The following is a 16343-nucleotide window of genomic DNA, read 5'->3' on the forward strand; positions in this document are numbered from 1 at the left end:
GGGAGTGGACACCAGGTGATACCAGCAGGTGGTAGCCATCAATCATCAGAATGTTCCAGAACTCATTGTTAGTCACCAAAAGGATCAGAAACCAACCAATCAGGAACCACTATGCAACAAGCGATGACCATGACCTCAGTTCAATTTGGCTATAAAAGAGCAGTGATTTTACCACTGCCTTGCAATTGAGCTGGAAGAAGAGAAGAGGTGGAGGGGTTGTTGACTGGGAAAAGAGCTGAGATTCCTCTCTAATGGAGCCCAGCCATAGAGCACTGGACTTGAAGCAGCTGGGGTGTAGAGAGAGAAGGACAATGGACTCACTCTGCTCCAGGATTTGCCCCCTTAATTTGGGATGCTGGATCAAGAACATTGAGGATCCTGCTACCTTCCCCTCCCCTGCCAGGAGTGGCCCCACCTTCTGGAGAACATGTGAGTGCCTTGGTTGACCTGCAAGGGTTATGCAAGGGTCAATTTGTGTAACTCACCTTAATCCAAGGGTCTCCTACCCATGGGAGAGCATACAGACCCAGTGTGGCTTGACAACAGTAACATCTAAGATCTGACCCCCCCATCCAGAATTTCTAACTTGCCTCCCCCCCACCCCTTAAACTGCTTCTCTGTGCATGTCTGTTTACTTACCTGCCATTTACTTTTGTTTGATAACTTTTGTAATCTAGTTTTGATCTTTAGAGATTGCCTTACTCTGTGTGGGTTTGGAGCTACTTGTGAATCTTGTGTAAGTAGCTTGTCATTATAATAGGTCAGTTGATTGATTAATTGTATTCTTGATTCTATTGCTTGTTATTGTTGATTCCCTTGTTACTGTATTATTGCATGTTACTGTAAATCCATTTGTCACTAGCAGTATCACCTGTACTGACACCCCTGAACCTGTATACTTGCTATGTTTAAATCAATTTGTTAGGCCTTCCATGTGGCCTAGGTGTGATCAGTTGAACTGTGACAATCAGTAACAGGCAGGGAGTAGGATCAAATTTGGACCATGGAAAATGATTCCTTTTTATCACTAATACATTTGATGCTAATTGATGTAGACAAAAGTTTAGGACAACTGGAATAATTGACTGCTGTTGTAGTCAATACAGACCTTATTTTGACATTACTGTGCTAACTTAGAACATCAGAGGGAGGCTTTACCTTCTGAGGTTGGCTTTTCTGCTAACATGATTAAGACAACTCATTTTCCATTACATGCTTTCTTTTCTTTTGCCTGAGATGGGAAGAAGGGATTATTTTCTCAGTTTGCCTTCCAGCCCAGAAGATCTTTGCAGAGGGTGTGAATGTTTTATTAACAGTGCTTATAGCAGTCTGCCTGTAGCGTAGATAAAAGACCAAAAGATTCCTAACTGCAGAAAGGAAAACTTCAGAGGAGGCTTAAGAAAACTAGTCTGAAATACTAGTTGTAGTGACAGGAATTCTGTTTATAAATGTTTATGTCCTAGCAAATGGACCCTGAGTAGTTTTACAAACAATTTTAATGCTGTTGCACAGCAAGCTGACAAACTTGGAGTCAGTGTTCACTCTGGGGAAAGCCACAGCAAGGAAAAAAGGGGTCACTACTAGACACACTAGGAGGGCCCCATGGAGACACCTGAATGCTTGCAAAGATGACTTGCTGGACACAGAAGAACCTTTCTACAACATAAAGGTAGTAAAACAGAAGTAAGTTAACAGGAACGAGCTGAAGTGGTGGAGGAACAGGGCAAAGCAGACAAAGCTTTTCTCTTCCCTGTATGAACAGGAAGAAAACAAATAATGAATAAAATTCTACTGTCAAGGTTTAGTCCCACAACCTAGGAGGAATAATGATGTTGAACCAGTGCAATGAACTTAAAACAAAATGGGCAAGACATACTCCTGTGGGAGGTTCATTTTTTCTTTTTTTAAAGACAGGAAGCCGAATAGAATTATTAAATCTAGGTGTTGGAAAGCTGAGAGCTCTGGCATCCAAATATAACATCAGATTTTAAAGACAGGATTAGCTGCAGGGCATGTGGTTGTGGAGTACAGCATAAACAGTACATATTCTGGGGAGTGACAGACCTGCACAAAATGTTTCTATGTAAAAACGGCCCAGTCAAAGGAAAGGGAACAGGATTCAGTGCAAGCTCACAGGCTTCACTTACCACAACTCAAGAGACATAGAACACAGGGAACAAATTAAAATGCAGACCTTACAGCCACATGAATGTAGTAAAGAGAGCAACAAGGAAAAGAATGTCTGGCATCTAGATTACTTATGGTGCACAAGGCAAACAATGGGAAGCCGTTCATGTCCCAGTAGAGATTTTTCTCCTTTCTGGAAACTGTAGCCACAAAGCTGGGGACATGTAGTGTAACTTAAGGTCAGTGACGTACATGAACTGTGGGAGCAACCATTATTCATCAGAGAAAACTGAAACTCCATATCCTACAACTCTACAAGCAGAATCAGTATAGAAATTAAAAATTAGAGATTTTTAATGAATGAAGAAAGCAGTAAAGGTTTGCTCCCTGTGGAACACAACAAGGCTCCTCGGTGCTCTCTATGGCTGCAGGAGTCAGCTTGGGGATATGAAGGGGGAGCAGGGAGAGAAAGAGCTCTTGGCTGTGCTCTTTTGCACTAGCCGTTTCCTCGGTTTGCCTTTGGCCATATGGCAGATGTGTGCTCTGAGCCGCAGCTATTAAAGTATATCATGAAGAGGGCGCCATTTAATGTAACGCCCATCCAACCACAGCCAACTATTGCAATGCTAGGTCTGTAAGGTGAGAATAAGGCATATCCCAGGGAAGGCAGTGCTGGTGCCAGATGCAATAACCAGTTTCAGAGCACCATGCAGATGGCTGTCTGGAAGAGAGGAGCCCTGCCTGGTTAATGCTGCCATACCTTTGCTGCCAGGCCTGGCAGCCTGAGGCAGATCTGAGCAGGATGAGGTGCTGGGCAGAGTAAAGCAGGCCATGCTCTTGACATTGTCCAGACCACAAGGTAGAAAAGTAGCTGTGCATAAAAGGTGAGATTGTATTTCAGAAGAATCAGACAGTAATTCCAAAATAGGAACTGGCATAAGAAGGAAAAAGGAAGAAAAAATAAAGCACCATGTTGAGAAGCCAAACTTAAACTGTACGTGGAGCTGAGACACAGAGTTAGTGACAACAGAAGATGACACTACACCTTGTATGATGCTCAGAAAGCGCTCAGTGATGCTGCTCTCTGCCCTCTCGGTCCCTGAACATGTATGGTTCAGAATATAATAATAAAGTTCAAAGAATGCAGATAAAGGCTTTAATATACCGTATTGGTCACTTCTGCACTAATCTTCTCTTTCAACAATTAATATGTGCAGTGAAGCCTGGACCTGGAATAAAGGTTTACGTGAAACACAAAGCACATAAATCTTGCAATGATACAGTTAGTACAGGAATACGCAAGAAAGGATTAATCCTAAAGCTCTAACATGTTAACAGTTCAATTGTACAATTGTCTCTTATGGGAAAACACTAACAAGTAATTAAATTTATGTACTATTTTCCTCATAGCTAATCAATAATACACAATTGTAAATATAACTTAGGCAAATTATTTTTCTCAGAGAATTCATATTCTCTGAAATAGATTTCTGTTCACTACATTTACTTTAGCCTCTAGGGATGTAGTTTATATGTTTTTTTTCCAACAGATAAATAACAACTGTACAATGTGAATGATGTCTTATCAAGATTAATTAGGAGCTCATTAATTAAGGAAACCCTTAATAAGAATGGTCCTCCTTTCAACAGATTTTGCACTGTAGCTAACACATTATTGATTTAGGATACAGATATTTAAGGATTTACCCACATATTTCTATGGAAGACTTGGAATAGTTCATGTCACAATTAATGGAATACAAAAATGTTCTGATAATTTGAACAGAAATATTGTTGGAAAACTACTGACAGTATGATGGCTTAGGATCATTAACAATCTGGTACTTATTTTTGAACAGGTGTACAATTTAATTATCAAAGCCAATGGGCAATATTAATGCCAATTTCAGAGAAACAAAACGCTGCTGGAGGTTCTGAGCCAGCAAGTGAATAAATACCTCATTTCAGTCAGACCATCTAGGATAATCAGGAGTAGTCAACAGTCCTATGGAAAATACTGCAGGCAAGAAATAAAAGTGGTAAAAATAAGCAGTACTTGTCATACCAACACCTTCCTGCCAGAGTATTTTGCCCTTCATTAGCCCCTGAGATAATTCCAGATCTCATGCAGAATTACAAAGGGCAAGATCTAAATAGAAAAGATGCAAGTAATTACTACATGCGATTATTTGGATTCTTTCCCCTTTTTTATTTAATTATATCAAATGACATGCTTCTGGAAGTTTTGATTTAGAATAGTTTCTCCAAGAAATCAAATATATGAGCCTAGTTCCTTAAAAAGGAGGGGGGGCAGAATGAAATACCTTTTACATGTAAACTATTTGAATTCAGTGAATTTTACTGCATTATGCAGAAAATAATTTTAGTTAACTTTTTTAATTCTAGTACAAATTCCATTAGTATTCTTGGACGTTATTAACAACAAAAGGTACTCCCTTTTGTTCCCAGTAAAATTCCCATTAAAAATGAATAACAATTTTAAATTATTTCTTCTGAAAAAGAAGACCTCATTCTAACAGATTCTTCCGTCTCAACTATTTGAAAGTTTCTAAAAGTTCAAACTTACTGTTTGAATAACCAGCCATGCCAGTGGCTCTACACAGGTCAGCGTTCTGCAACCTGCGCAAGCGTTAAATAATCAGCCGAGTTAGGTACGGTCTGAGTTACAACCTATTTCTCCTGCTGCTGCCACAGTTGAAAAAAGCAGTATTGAGGCTGGTGACCCCTGGTATTAAAAAATTTAAAAGGAAAAGATGGAAGGAGGGGGACTAGGGGGCAAAAAAGGGGGGAAGAGAGAGAATGAGGTGAAGAAAAGAGGGGGGGAGGGAAGAAAGCAGAAAAGAGGAGAAGAGAGTGATAGAGAAGGAGAGAGTGCGAGAGCATAAGAGAGAGAAATGAGAGAATGGTTCTTCTCTCTTAGCACCTCTCAGTTTTTGTGCTCTTATCTTGGTCTGGCAGAACTGGGACTAGTTAACTTTTAGGACACTAAAAAAACACTTTTCCCCTAAATCTTTGACTGAAGCAGCTCTGTCACTTACAGTTTATACAGTGGGTGTGAAACATACTGCATCGTTAATATACTGCTCTTTTAATTAAAAAGTATCTTGAAAAAGTATTTAAGCAGATGCTTGTTTTAACATCACACACTAACCATTTGAAGAAATTAATTCTGTGCACTATGCCACCAAGGTGTTCCTAGAAACTTTAGGTGACAACTGGCAGATTAAAGAACAAATGATTTTTATGACTGTGTCAAGGGTTTTATTATCTCAAACTACTTTTCTTAAGAGGTGCAAATTTTCCTAAATAACTGAGAGAGAGTTTGTAATGCAGTGTGCTAACACGGTCCTTAACTATGAACTGACTTTCATTCAGATTACGTAAAGCAAAAAACTTTCTGGCAGAACTTTGTTATTCCCTTTCTGTTAATGAAAGATTCAGACAGATAAGTACACAGGTACGTTACCAAAAAAAAAAAAACAAAACCAAAACCCCTGAAATGGTTAGTAAAGAATCTAAATTATATTTGGGTTGTTTTCTTTCCGTAACACATGATATGCAGAACTGAGGCTTAATAACAGAATGAACCTTTAGTCTAGCCATGCAAACCTGTTCAATGGGAATCCCTTCATAGTAAACTGAGACAAAAGAAAAGAATTACAGAGCCATCCATCAATGTTAGACTCCTGCTCTATCCTGTCCACTTGGTTTACTTGAAGAAAGGTTAGGGATGGCAGTGTCATTGACTAATACCACTTTTTGTGACTATCTACTCTTTAAGGTCATATTTACATAGTATTGATTCCCCATATGTTCAGCTCACATCTTACCCATCATTAAATGTTATTTATGTTTAAGGCAGATGCATTAGTTTTAGAAAACACTTTGACAATTTTCAAAGTTTCATAGAATACATTTTGACAGTATTCCACAATCTAACATGTACAGCATCATCTAGTTTTTTATATAATTATAAAATAACAATCCCACATTGCTCTCATATTTTAGAAAAATGGATTGTTTTCTTAAATCAATTGCTGAGCTGCTAAGAAATATAAACTTAAGCAGCAACACTGTGACTGTCCCCTAAACTTGAGATAACATTACTCTTAATTGGTTATTAAACAAAATTGTTTCATATGCTACAGTTGTGCTGAAAATAAGACCCTACGCATAGCTATGTGTGACAAGAGAAGCAGAAGTTTTGGAGAGAAAAAGAGTCTGACTGTCTATTTGAGTTATTACTTGGTTGATGTTTATATGAAAATAGAAAGACTACACCCATTAAGCAATATTAAGTTGAGTTCAGTCAAAGTCTGTGCTAGCAGAACACCTCTTCTTTCTATGCTTTTCTTCCTCAACCATTTATTAACTTGCACTTCTGGAAGATAATCTTCCATCAGACATAGCCAATATGCTCTGGGTAACTTACATTTCTTGACTATTGTAACCTCCACGAATCCATTCGGCAACATGCAAAGGACGCAGTAAAATCCATTGTAAGCGTCTCTTTACATAGCTTATTTTGTAAGTAACTTTTTAAGTTGCTTAATTGCAATGTTTCTTGTAGAGTGGCTGTATTTTTCGACCTTTGTGTTTCCTCATGTTATTTGTATGCTGTAATGAAGTTCATTCAGAATGTTTTTTTAAGCTTGAATATAATGAACTTTTTCTCAGATTTTCTTTATATTTCTACAGAACCTCTAATGAATCCTGACTTTCTTCAGTGGCCTTTCTTAGAAGGGTTTACGTCTAGCTTAAACCTTTGTGCCAAGAACTTAGCATACTGGCTGATTATTCCCATTCGTCCTGATTCCAAATTCAAACGAACAATTAGAAAGTTCTTGCGGGGCATAAGCCATATCATTAGGTGAAGGCAAAAGCAGAAGTAAGTTAAGGTGCCTACAACATACTCTCTCATGGTTTATAAGATAAAATGATATAACAAATACAAAAATCTGTTTCCATGATGTGGTGTAAATATACTTCAGCAACATTAGAAATAAAGAGAGTTGGGGTTTTGTTGCTGCTGTTACGAAACAAAGCCAGCAGCCGAGCTGATCCAAAACATTTAGCTCTCAAAAAGGCAATCTCAACTATAACAACTTAATCAGTCAATCTTGCAGTTTAATGTGTAAACACAGCTATTACAGCAGAATAAAAGAAAGAAAAAAATAAACCCAAAGCCCAGCTTTCTCACTCAGCAGGCTGAGTGTTGTCACTCCTGACAGTAATTATATGGTGCTCTGTTACACACAGCATGTAATTTTGCATGTAATTTTAGTTGATATTTGTCAATTACAAAAAAAAGCAACCATAATTTTGAATCATACATTTTAATCATTGTTTACCTCACACATTTGCAGCTCATATTAATTTTAAGGAACTGCATAAACACAACATTCCCGTTCATCAAACTTCTAGTTTAAAAAAAAACAACTATTTTATATATCCATGTACATATATATAATTTATATTTTGATAGTGTTCAGAGTATGACCATGACCTCCAGCACATAAATCTACACCATTCTGGCGCTTATAAGAACATAGCAGGAAGTCATGAGGACCAAAGGTAACTGAAAAGGCAAGAATAACTGATTTTGCAAGCCGCAAAACTATCTGCCCACGATCTGAGAGCCTTTAGTATGCCAATACAATATCATGGTCCAACAGAGCTAAAAATTTGACTGTTCATACTTGAAATTATATCTTTTTATATTGCCATGGATTTTCTGAGTTCGTCCAAACTGTTTCCTAGTAATGTATCATTTGTATCATTACTAGGAAAACCTTCGCTACTTTCTGATGAGACTTCCACATACCACCTATGGGGGGGGGGGGGGACAAACGAAAGTGTTGTTGTGCATATTTAAGAAAGCTCTTTAGCTGTTGGAACAGAATTAAAACTATGACAAGGCCAATCTATGTTATAGGCAGAACCTACCCAAATGAATTGCATCATCTTATCAAATTTCAGAACATACAACAACTGTTAGGCAAATAAATGTTGAAGTATGTATCGTCCTGTATTACCATAACAAGGTCTGCAGGGATTGCGCGTTGCGTTTCTAAAAGCCCCTAGCCATTGACTGTTTTGAAATCTTTGTGCGTTTTAAAAGATGGTGTCATTTGCAACGCAGCTAAGACGGAATATGGAAACCATGTTATATTTTGATAGCCGTAACTTCGAATGTGTGAAAGCTATTCAAGTATGCTTTCCTTCCTTCATCATCTAATTTCCTACTGGTGACAGGACAGAAACCACTCAGCTCATTTTTCAAGTCAGATACTCTGAAAGCAAAAAGCTGAGGAGCTGAATTGCCTCTTGCCTATATATTAATCAAAAGTAAAGAGAGGAAAAAACTGCTGATAGATTTGACCATTTAAATGATTTGAAAGCACTTAGCCGGTGTAACAAATTTTTCTAAATTTAATCTAGTTCTTCTTGTTTACATCTCGTGCAAGTCTCCTTGACATTGTTTTTCTAATGGCTAAAATAAAGGAAGTTTGAAGATGTACTGCTTTAAGAAAAGTGCAAAACTGAAAAGGAGACCACAAGTTAATCATCACTCACTAAAGAAAATTTATGGACTGGCACACTATGCATTTCTTATCAGTTCTCAGTTACAATGTTCCTTTATCTCAAAAAAATCATGTTGGTTTAATTAATTTATAAACTACATCCAAACTTCTGACCAAGCGCTTTTCATGGAATAACAGTATAGAGAAAAAGCTTCTCTTTATTTATTCAGTTAATTTCCTGCCAAATAAATCCACTGCAGTAGAGAAGGATTAAAAATAAACATGTATCTCTTTTATGAATCAAACTAAAAAATGAGCATTTATGATATTTGCAACACTATTAAAATCATATCTTACAAAATAAGACATCTTCTGTACTGGAATAATCTCATTGAATATGGTTCAGCCAAAAGGAAAAGTTACCACAGAACTGAGGCTGGAGATAGGCACTGAAGCAGGGGCTCCAGTATTTCCTTTTCAGTTTCATAGCTAGAATAACAAATTGCTAATGTGAGTAAATCAAAGCAGGAAGCTGATTCGTAGTCACCTGATGAGTATTCTAATTACTGAGCTATTACGAGGGGGGAAATTTCAGAGAATAATATTTTTGTAGGAACAGATATTTTTAGTGCATAATATTAAAAGCAAAATTTTGGTGAAAAACTTCCTTCCAGATCTGTTTGTAAAGATACAACTCTTACCTGACTAGTGCTGTGGCAGGAATAATGTGATTGGCAGGAATATGCTGTACAACAGTGAGCCTATGTCTACTGTAATACCGCCTGAGACTGTTATTAACAGATTGCATTTGATTAGTAATATTATTTATCTGAGACAGTGTATTTGGTCATATCTACTTCTAGCCTGGGAAACAGTTCATAACACTTTTTTTTAAATAAAATTTTTGCACTTTTTCTAAAAGACCTAGCCTTGGATTAGGGTTTAGTGGGCAAGGCAAATTCTCACTTTCCTTAAACTAGTTAGTCTGCACTTTTGACCTACATTTTTATTCTAACTTTGATCTATGAGTAATTTCGCTGTACTTTTAGCTATGGACTGATACAATAAAATGCAATGTTGCAAGAGAAAGGTTATTCTAACTCCCATTATAAATTCAGGTTGATAGAGTCCCTTCATCAGTCCCTGCTTCAATTCACACAGAGACACCATAGTCTTCACATTAGTGAACAGTGAGGGAAATAAAACAGGGAGGGAAAAAAAGAAAAAAAAGGATTTTCCCTCATCTAGAGAGCTGGACACAATGTGGGAAAGACAGTGATTTCAAGACACTTTGATAAAAAACAAATTGGGTTCTAATAATAATAGGAAAAAGCTTTGGCACCATCTGAAAAATGTTGTAGCCAATATTTCTTTGTATTTTACTTGCTCTCTGATACAAGCACTTCCATATTAAATTTCCATATTAGGAAAGTATTAGTAACCTTATGCAGTAGCACAACTAACATATGGGGCTAAATCTACTATTCAGTCACTACGCAATATAGCACTGAATCTGTTTTATCTGTGCAAATGCCATTTTGGTATCTGTTTTTCCCTTCCTCCTCCCAGAAGCCTGATTAGAAGGTACTAGAAAGTGCTTATAGGTTTTCCTTTCATAGTCTTTCAAGTTTCTCCACCCTGCAAGTGCACACATTCAATCTGAATTATTTAGATGACTGCCTGTGTTATAAATTAGAAATGCCAGAGGAAAGTAAGGTTATCAAGCTATGAATGTGATAGTACTGTTAAAATATCTAACTGGAGGGAAAATTTGGATGTCAGGTCTTCTCTACAGAAAAGAAGGGCTGTTTTGAATATGAATGTTTGCTTAGTGGAAACAATATATAGAACAGCTCCAATGTATTTTTCATGTAAGCCATGAAGCACAAGGTAACGCTGACCTTCTTAGTGTGAATTCTCATTGGACTACAAAGTACACCTATGTACAAGCTCCACCAATTCCTGACTATGGAAAAAAAGCCATGGGAAAAACATATGTCTGAACATCTCCATTTTACTTGTATTTTACTGTGGTTATCCCAGGTTATTCTTCTCAGCAAAAATTTCCATCAGTCCAAATTTCACTTCATTACTTTATGTTCTGTGTATAGCTCCCCCCACCCCTTTTACTATGCATTGTTCATTAAATCTTCCGAATTTTATGTTGAAGAAATGCCATTGATAGAAATGGGACCTCAATTAGGTATATACCACGTCCGTGTACTACATTGCTCGAGAAAAGGTTTCTGTTCTCTGAGAATCAGTGTGGCGGCTCAAAGAGTACAAGTGGGTTTTGCTATTGTTGCAAAGTATATGACTCAGGAAAATACATTTTCAGAAATTACTCCTTTTGAATTCTCACTTCAAGAAAGATGACTCTGGTTGAAATCTGGACCTACTGAACTCAATGACTTCAAAAGAACAAGATTTCAACCTCTATTTTAATAGAGCTGACGTTTCTCCATTAACTTGTCTGTCTTTACGCAGACTGGCTACTGGAACAAAAAAATGCCCTCTTCATAACACACTCTATCTCAGAATGCATAAATTCCCTACATCCATTGATGGAAATCCTTTTGTTTGTATTACATGTTTGCATTTAAATTGCTGCTTTGGAATATGGGGAACACATTACTATTTAACTTTTTTATTTTATTAAAAACTCGTTCTATCAATATTCAATTAGTGTGCTTCTTTCAGTCTTAGTGCAACAGTACAGTGAGTTAATTAGTCATTTTAATAAAATATAACTATTCCTTAAAGGATAATTATTAAGCAGAATGTTATGGCGTATCAGCAAAATATTAGCTTTTCCTCCTGAAAATAATTTTAAAACTGATTTGTCTCTATAAAATATCATTGCATGCCTTTAATTTTCTCATAGTTTTCTTCTATTGTAATTTTTATGCTAAAATTGGACAACTTTTATTTTTTCAATCCACTTTTTATGGTATATTAAAAATCTTTAACAGAAATAATGTTTTTATTCTGAAATTATGCATACTCATTGAATGCTGACATGAACATGCGGATTCAACTTTATGAAATCAACACAGCTAGTCTAAATTACCATTTCAGTGTGTATATTAAGTAGCCATTTTTTATCTTCCCAGTTCCTCACCAAAGCTTACATGTAGGCTAGATCAGGCATCAGCTATGCTGATGAAAATTGTCTAGAATTAGGAAGGATCAGCAGTTCACTAACATAAATCTAAATTTCTCTGAAAATATTGCTGAGTGCTTTCCCCTCTTGGCACTTTTGTTTACACATTTCTTTATGTGCATTTTTAAAAAGTGAGGTAGGGGAAAAAAAAAACTATGAAAATATTAGTGACTGAACGAATGGTCACTGTTGCCATGTTCATTTGCTCATCTTTTGTTGTATTGTAAACCTTACAGTCAGATTATATATTTTCTAAAAATAGTTATTGGTCATTTTAGGTTTTTATGGAGGAAAAAACTATTACTAAATAATAAAAAACATATCCTGTTGACATGACCAAATTCCTTCTCTTTATATTGCTTAGATTCTGCTATATTCAGAGTCTGAAGGAGGAAAAGGAAAGCTAATAAAGAAAAAATAGTTATTCTATCAAATATCTATTGTTGCCTTTTTACTTTAATTTTAAGAAGTTTTAGAATTTTAATACCATTATTTTAATGGTATTCCTATCTTTTTCCTTATTACAGTATTTTTCCTCATTTTTCATTATTTTTGTCTCCAACATTTTCAGAAAGGACTTCCATATCCACTTGCTGACAAGCACTGGTAGAAACAAAACATACATAATCATTTTTCTGTAAAGTGAGCTGAGATACAAAAAGTAAAACCTAGTCAGTTCCCTTAGCTTTAGAAAATGTTTGTATTTGCCAGACAGGTTTGCCACAAAGATAGGCCTATACACCTTCCCATCCCTAACCAGATTACTTATCAGGTAGCAGGGATGGAAGAAAACTCTGTCTATAAAATACAGAAGTTACAGTATGTTCATCGACCTTCCATGTTTTGCAATAATATCATAGGATACAACAGGATTTCAATATGGCTAAAACGTGGTCTATTATAAGATATTTAAATATAAGAAGATGGAAGTATTTAAAAATTGTGTTAAAAACAAAGCATTTTAAATATGTAAAATGTGTTTCATTCCTCTCTACCGTAAGAGTGTCAGAGTTGTCTGCTGGCCAGGTTCCAGGATTCTTGCCTTGTAACCAGAATCTCTCAGCATAGTTGTGATTTTTTCTCTTTCATATAAATGAGAGTTATGTGTTAAGTTGTCCATATTTTACCTATTTTCTCAATAGAAAATGTAGCCAGACCTACGTAACTGCCTTTTTAATGTGTTGACCTTTTAAAAGATTAAGATGCATCAATAATTTAAATATAATCTTTTGTACCTAGCAAGAAGTTGACATGAAGAGAAAATTTGATAATTTTGCTGATGGTATAAAAAATTCCAAGCTTACAGAAGGCTTTAGTTCTTTTGCCATCTAACTCTTACAGCACGCTTTTCTTATGGAAAGACAAAAATCCTAATGCAGTACTGAAAACTAGTCTTTCCTGAGCTATGAAAATATTTAAAGAAACGAACATTATGCTATGTGTCTTATTAGTTCTATACACAAGAAAGTCGCTAATTTGCTTTACAGCAAATATTAAGAAATCTTAGAGACTATTCACAAAGTAAACAGAAAATTTTTTTTAAAAGGATCCTTTACGACCGCATGAGAAAAACAGATGGTAGGTGCATACAGATGCTGCTGAAGGCAGATGACTACTGCTCAGTTCAGGTCTTGAAGTAAACAATAATCTAATTACTGGCAATGGATTGTCATTATAATGAAAGTAAACAGTAAAATAAAACTGAAGCGTATCCATTTGCGGGAGCAGATGCATGCTCTAATCAAACTAAACAATACTAATTATTATATGTAAATTTGGATAGCGTCAAGATATGACAAACTATAAATGGAATTGATAGGATAACAGCTACCAAAAAAAAAAAAATCCTCCCCTTGATGTGCAGACAGCCAAAGATGCCATATGCTACAAAAAAGGACACAAAAATTCATAAATCAAAAAAGGCCCACATAAGTAATAGGCATGACTATAACAGGTGAAGAGGAAATTTAGACTTTTGTTAAAGAGAACTGAAACATGAATATCTGCTAGGAAAGAGAGTGGAAAATGAAATGAATAACATCATGGATTAATATATCACAGCATATCATTCTGGTAATTTATTACACAGCAAATAAACCACAAAGGCTAACAGAGATATTTTACATACAGTATTTACTGAAAGAGGTTGTATTTGGAGTTTTTTCTCTACTTTTTTTTTTTTTTTTAAGTCTTTATCAGCTAAAAGTCTGGAGAAAAATATTGGACCAATATTAATAAATTACTTCCTAGTTTACTAATCGCATATTGGCTCAGGGCCCATTGCTTCTCCTGATGATCATTATAAAGAAGAAAAAAATTACCATTTTTAATAATTAGAATGTACAAACACAAACCATTTAATGACTCAGTATAAGAAAGAGAAGTCTTTCTTCTCTTCTTTCTAAGTATACAGGGTAGGATCAAGATTGATGAAATTACTAGCCATAGCAGGATCCAAAAACTATGCTAGATTTCCAGATGAAACACACTAGCTAGGTAACACACTAGTTGTAGCGTATGCAAAAATTTATGTCAGTAATGTATATAGACAAGAGATCTATCTGAAAAGGATATGTTATTTACAGTTGTGCTTTTCCAGTCCAGAAAGATTACTTAAATAATGATGAAATTAAAAGAAGATTAAAAACTAGCTCTCAACTTTCCTCCTCAGGATACATAGCCGAAGAAGTTAACTGTTCATTTGAGTCCTTGATTTTATGACCTGTAATAATAAAGACTGTCATAATTCTTTTACTGATATTTAACATACTTCTAAAAGGTATACAATTTGGCAGAGCACAGTAAAGAGATTTATATTATTGATAGATCTGAATGCCATCATCCTCTGTCTCCAAAACAGATGGATGAACAATGGAATGGATGTACGTGGGAAGTTACAGGGCTGCAAAATACTCAAAATAAAACTGTGTAATGATCACTTTACCTGAACTTCCAAACAGACGTTGAGGATGAAGGGACCAGTGCAATTCTTAGGTATGTTTAAAAAAAAAAAAAAGTGAAAGAAGCAGTTTTTAGGCAAGTAACTTTTAACGTGATAATTATTGAAGTATTGTCTCCATTTCTGATATCAGGGCCACAGCTAGGATGTTGAAAATGGGAGAAGACGTGCAGAAGAGTTAAGAAAATGACAGGAGTATTTAGAAGGACTCTAGGAACAAAAATGGAAGGGCTGAAATGATTGTAAGAACATGTATGTGAACAGAGATATGACTATAGAAATATTTTCAATCTAGTAGGTTAAGATGCAACAAGGTATATTACTTACGGAGACCCTCAATCTGACAATTTTGAAAGAAGATATACATTTTTAATCAGTAAGGTAATTCATCTTTGAAATAATTGGTAAAATTTGTTGAAAACTTAGGAACTTTGGATATTTAATTTTTCTTAATGAAGATTTTCTAAAGGACCAATTAGTTTTCAGAAGCTGTACAGCTTGTATTTTGCAGCTTTCAGTGGCCAACTGTAGCCGTACAACCAAGTGAAAAAACATGAACCTCATCCTGTCTATTAAGTCTTGAAACCCTAGTCCATTATTTTTAATGATTTTTAAAAGTTTGAGAAGGCAAACAAAAAAATTGACCCCTGAGTTACTCTTGTAAATCTTTTAATCATCTGAATTTGAAATATTTAATGTTTAAGGCTACAATTATTTGACATACTATTTTAAAACTCCTTGTGAAAAATGTGTTTCCATGTTTGAATTGTTATTCTCTAAGTAAGTCTGCCACTCGCCCGCTCATTTTTAATCCTAGGAACATGTCCTAGGAATGACACTTTCACACGTATTCACTGTCCCCGGCACTAGTATGCTGATGGCAAATTCTGCTCTGAAAGTTCTGTACACTTTTTCTTCTACCATTCCTCATTTAATTTTATGGTGGTAAGAGGGAAGGAGAGAAACAGTTTAGGCTGCATATAACAAATCCCAAACACAACTACCAAAAGTTTAATTTTTTTCTGATAAAGGGAATTACCAGGGATTCCCTGACTCTCCTCCTGTTAGTTTCCATAGACAAGGCTAACACATAGAAATCCATCAAATGGTTTGGGATATCAGTCTCACTGCCACAAGTTTTTATAGTTCCTCCAGTAGAGAGCCGGAGCAGCCATTCAGGAGTCATCTCATCCCACATAACTCCCTACTCAGAATAGGCCACATTTGACCCTCCATCTGCAAGTTTCAGGGTAACTTTGTTTACAAAGTTTATTAAAAATACTAACCAGAGAGATATACTTTCCTTCTTTACTAAAAACTCTCATCTTTTGGAATAAATGTGAGAGAAAAAGGGAAAATCATAAAGATATGAATAAGTGTTGTACATTTGAATTATTATTCCTTTTAAAGACCCTTCTTCCATGTTCATTACACACAAAATGGACAAGAGAAGGAAATTTTTATGTCAATGCTTGTTGCTTTGAATGCTACTTCTGTTGCATTTGCTCCATTAGTTTGCCACGCTTCGACTGACAGCAGCTATGGACAT

At 35.7% G+C, this 16343-nt stretch overlaps 1 protein-coding gene across 4 annotated transcripts in view; it reads right to left on the bottom strand.

Moving 5' to 3' along the window:
* The window catches only part of CCDC102B (coiled-coil domain containing 102B), a 193919-nt gene that overhangs the window by 34899 nt on the left and 142677 nt on the right, over positions 1 to 16343 (bottom strand). The gene's annotated exons all lie outside the window — the stretch shown is intronic.

This window comes from Struthio camelus, chromosome 2, assembly GCF_040807025.1.
Source record: "Struthio camelus isolate bStrCam1 chromosome 2, bStrCam1.hap1, whole genome shotgun sequence".
Classification (NCBI taxonomy): Eukaryota; Metazoa; Chordata; class Aves; order Struthioniformes; family Struthionidae; genus Struthio; species Struthio camelus.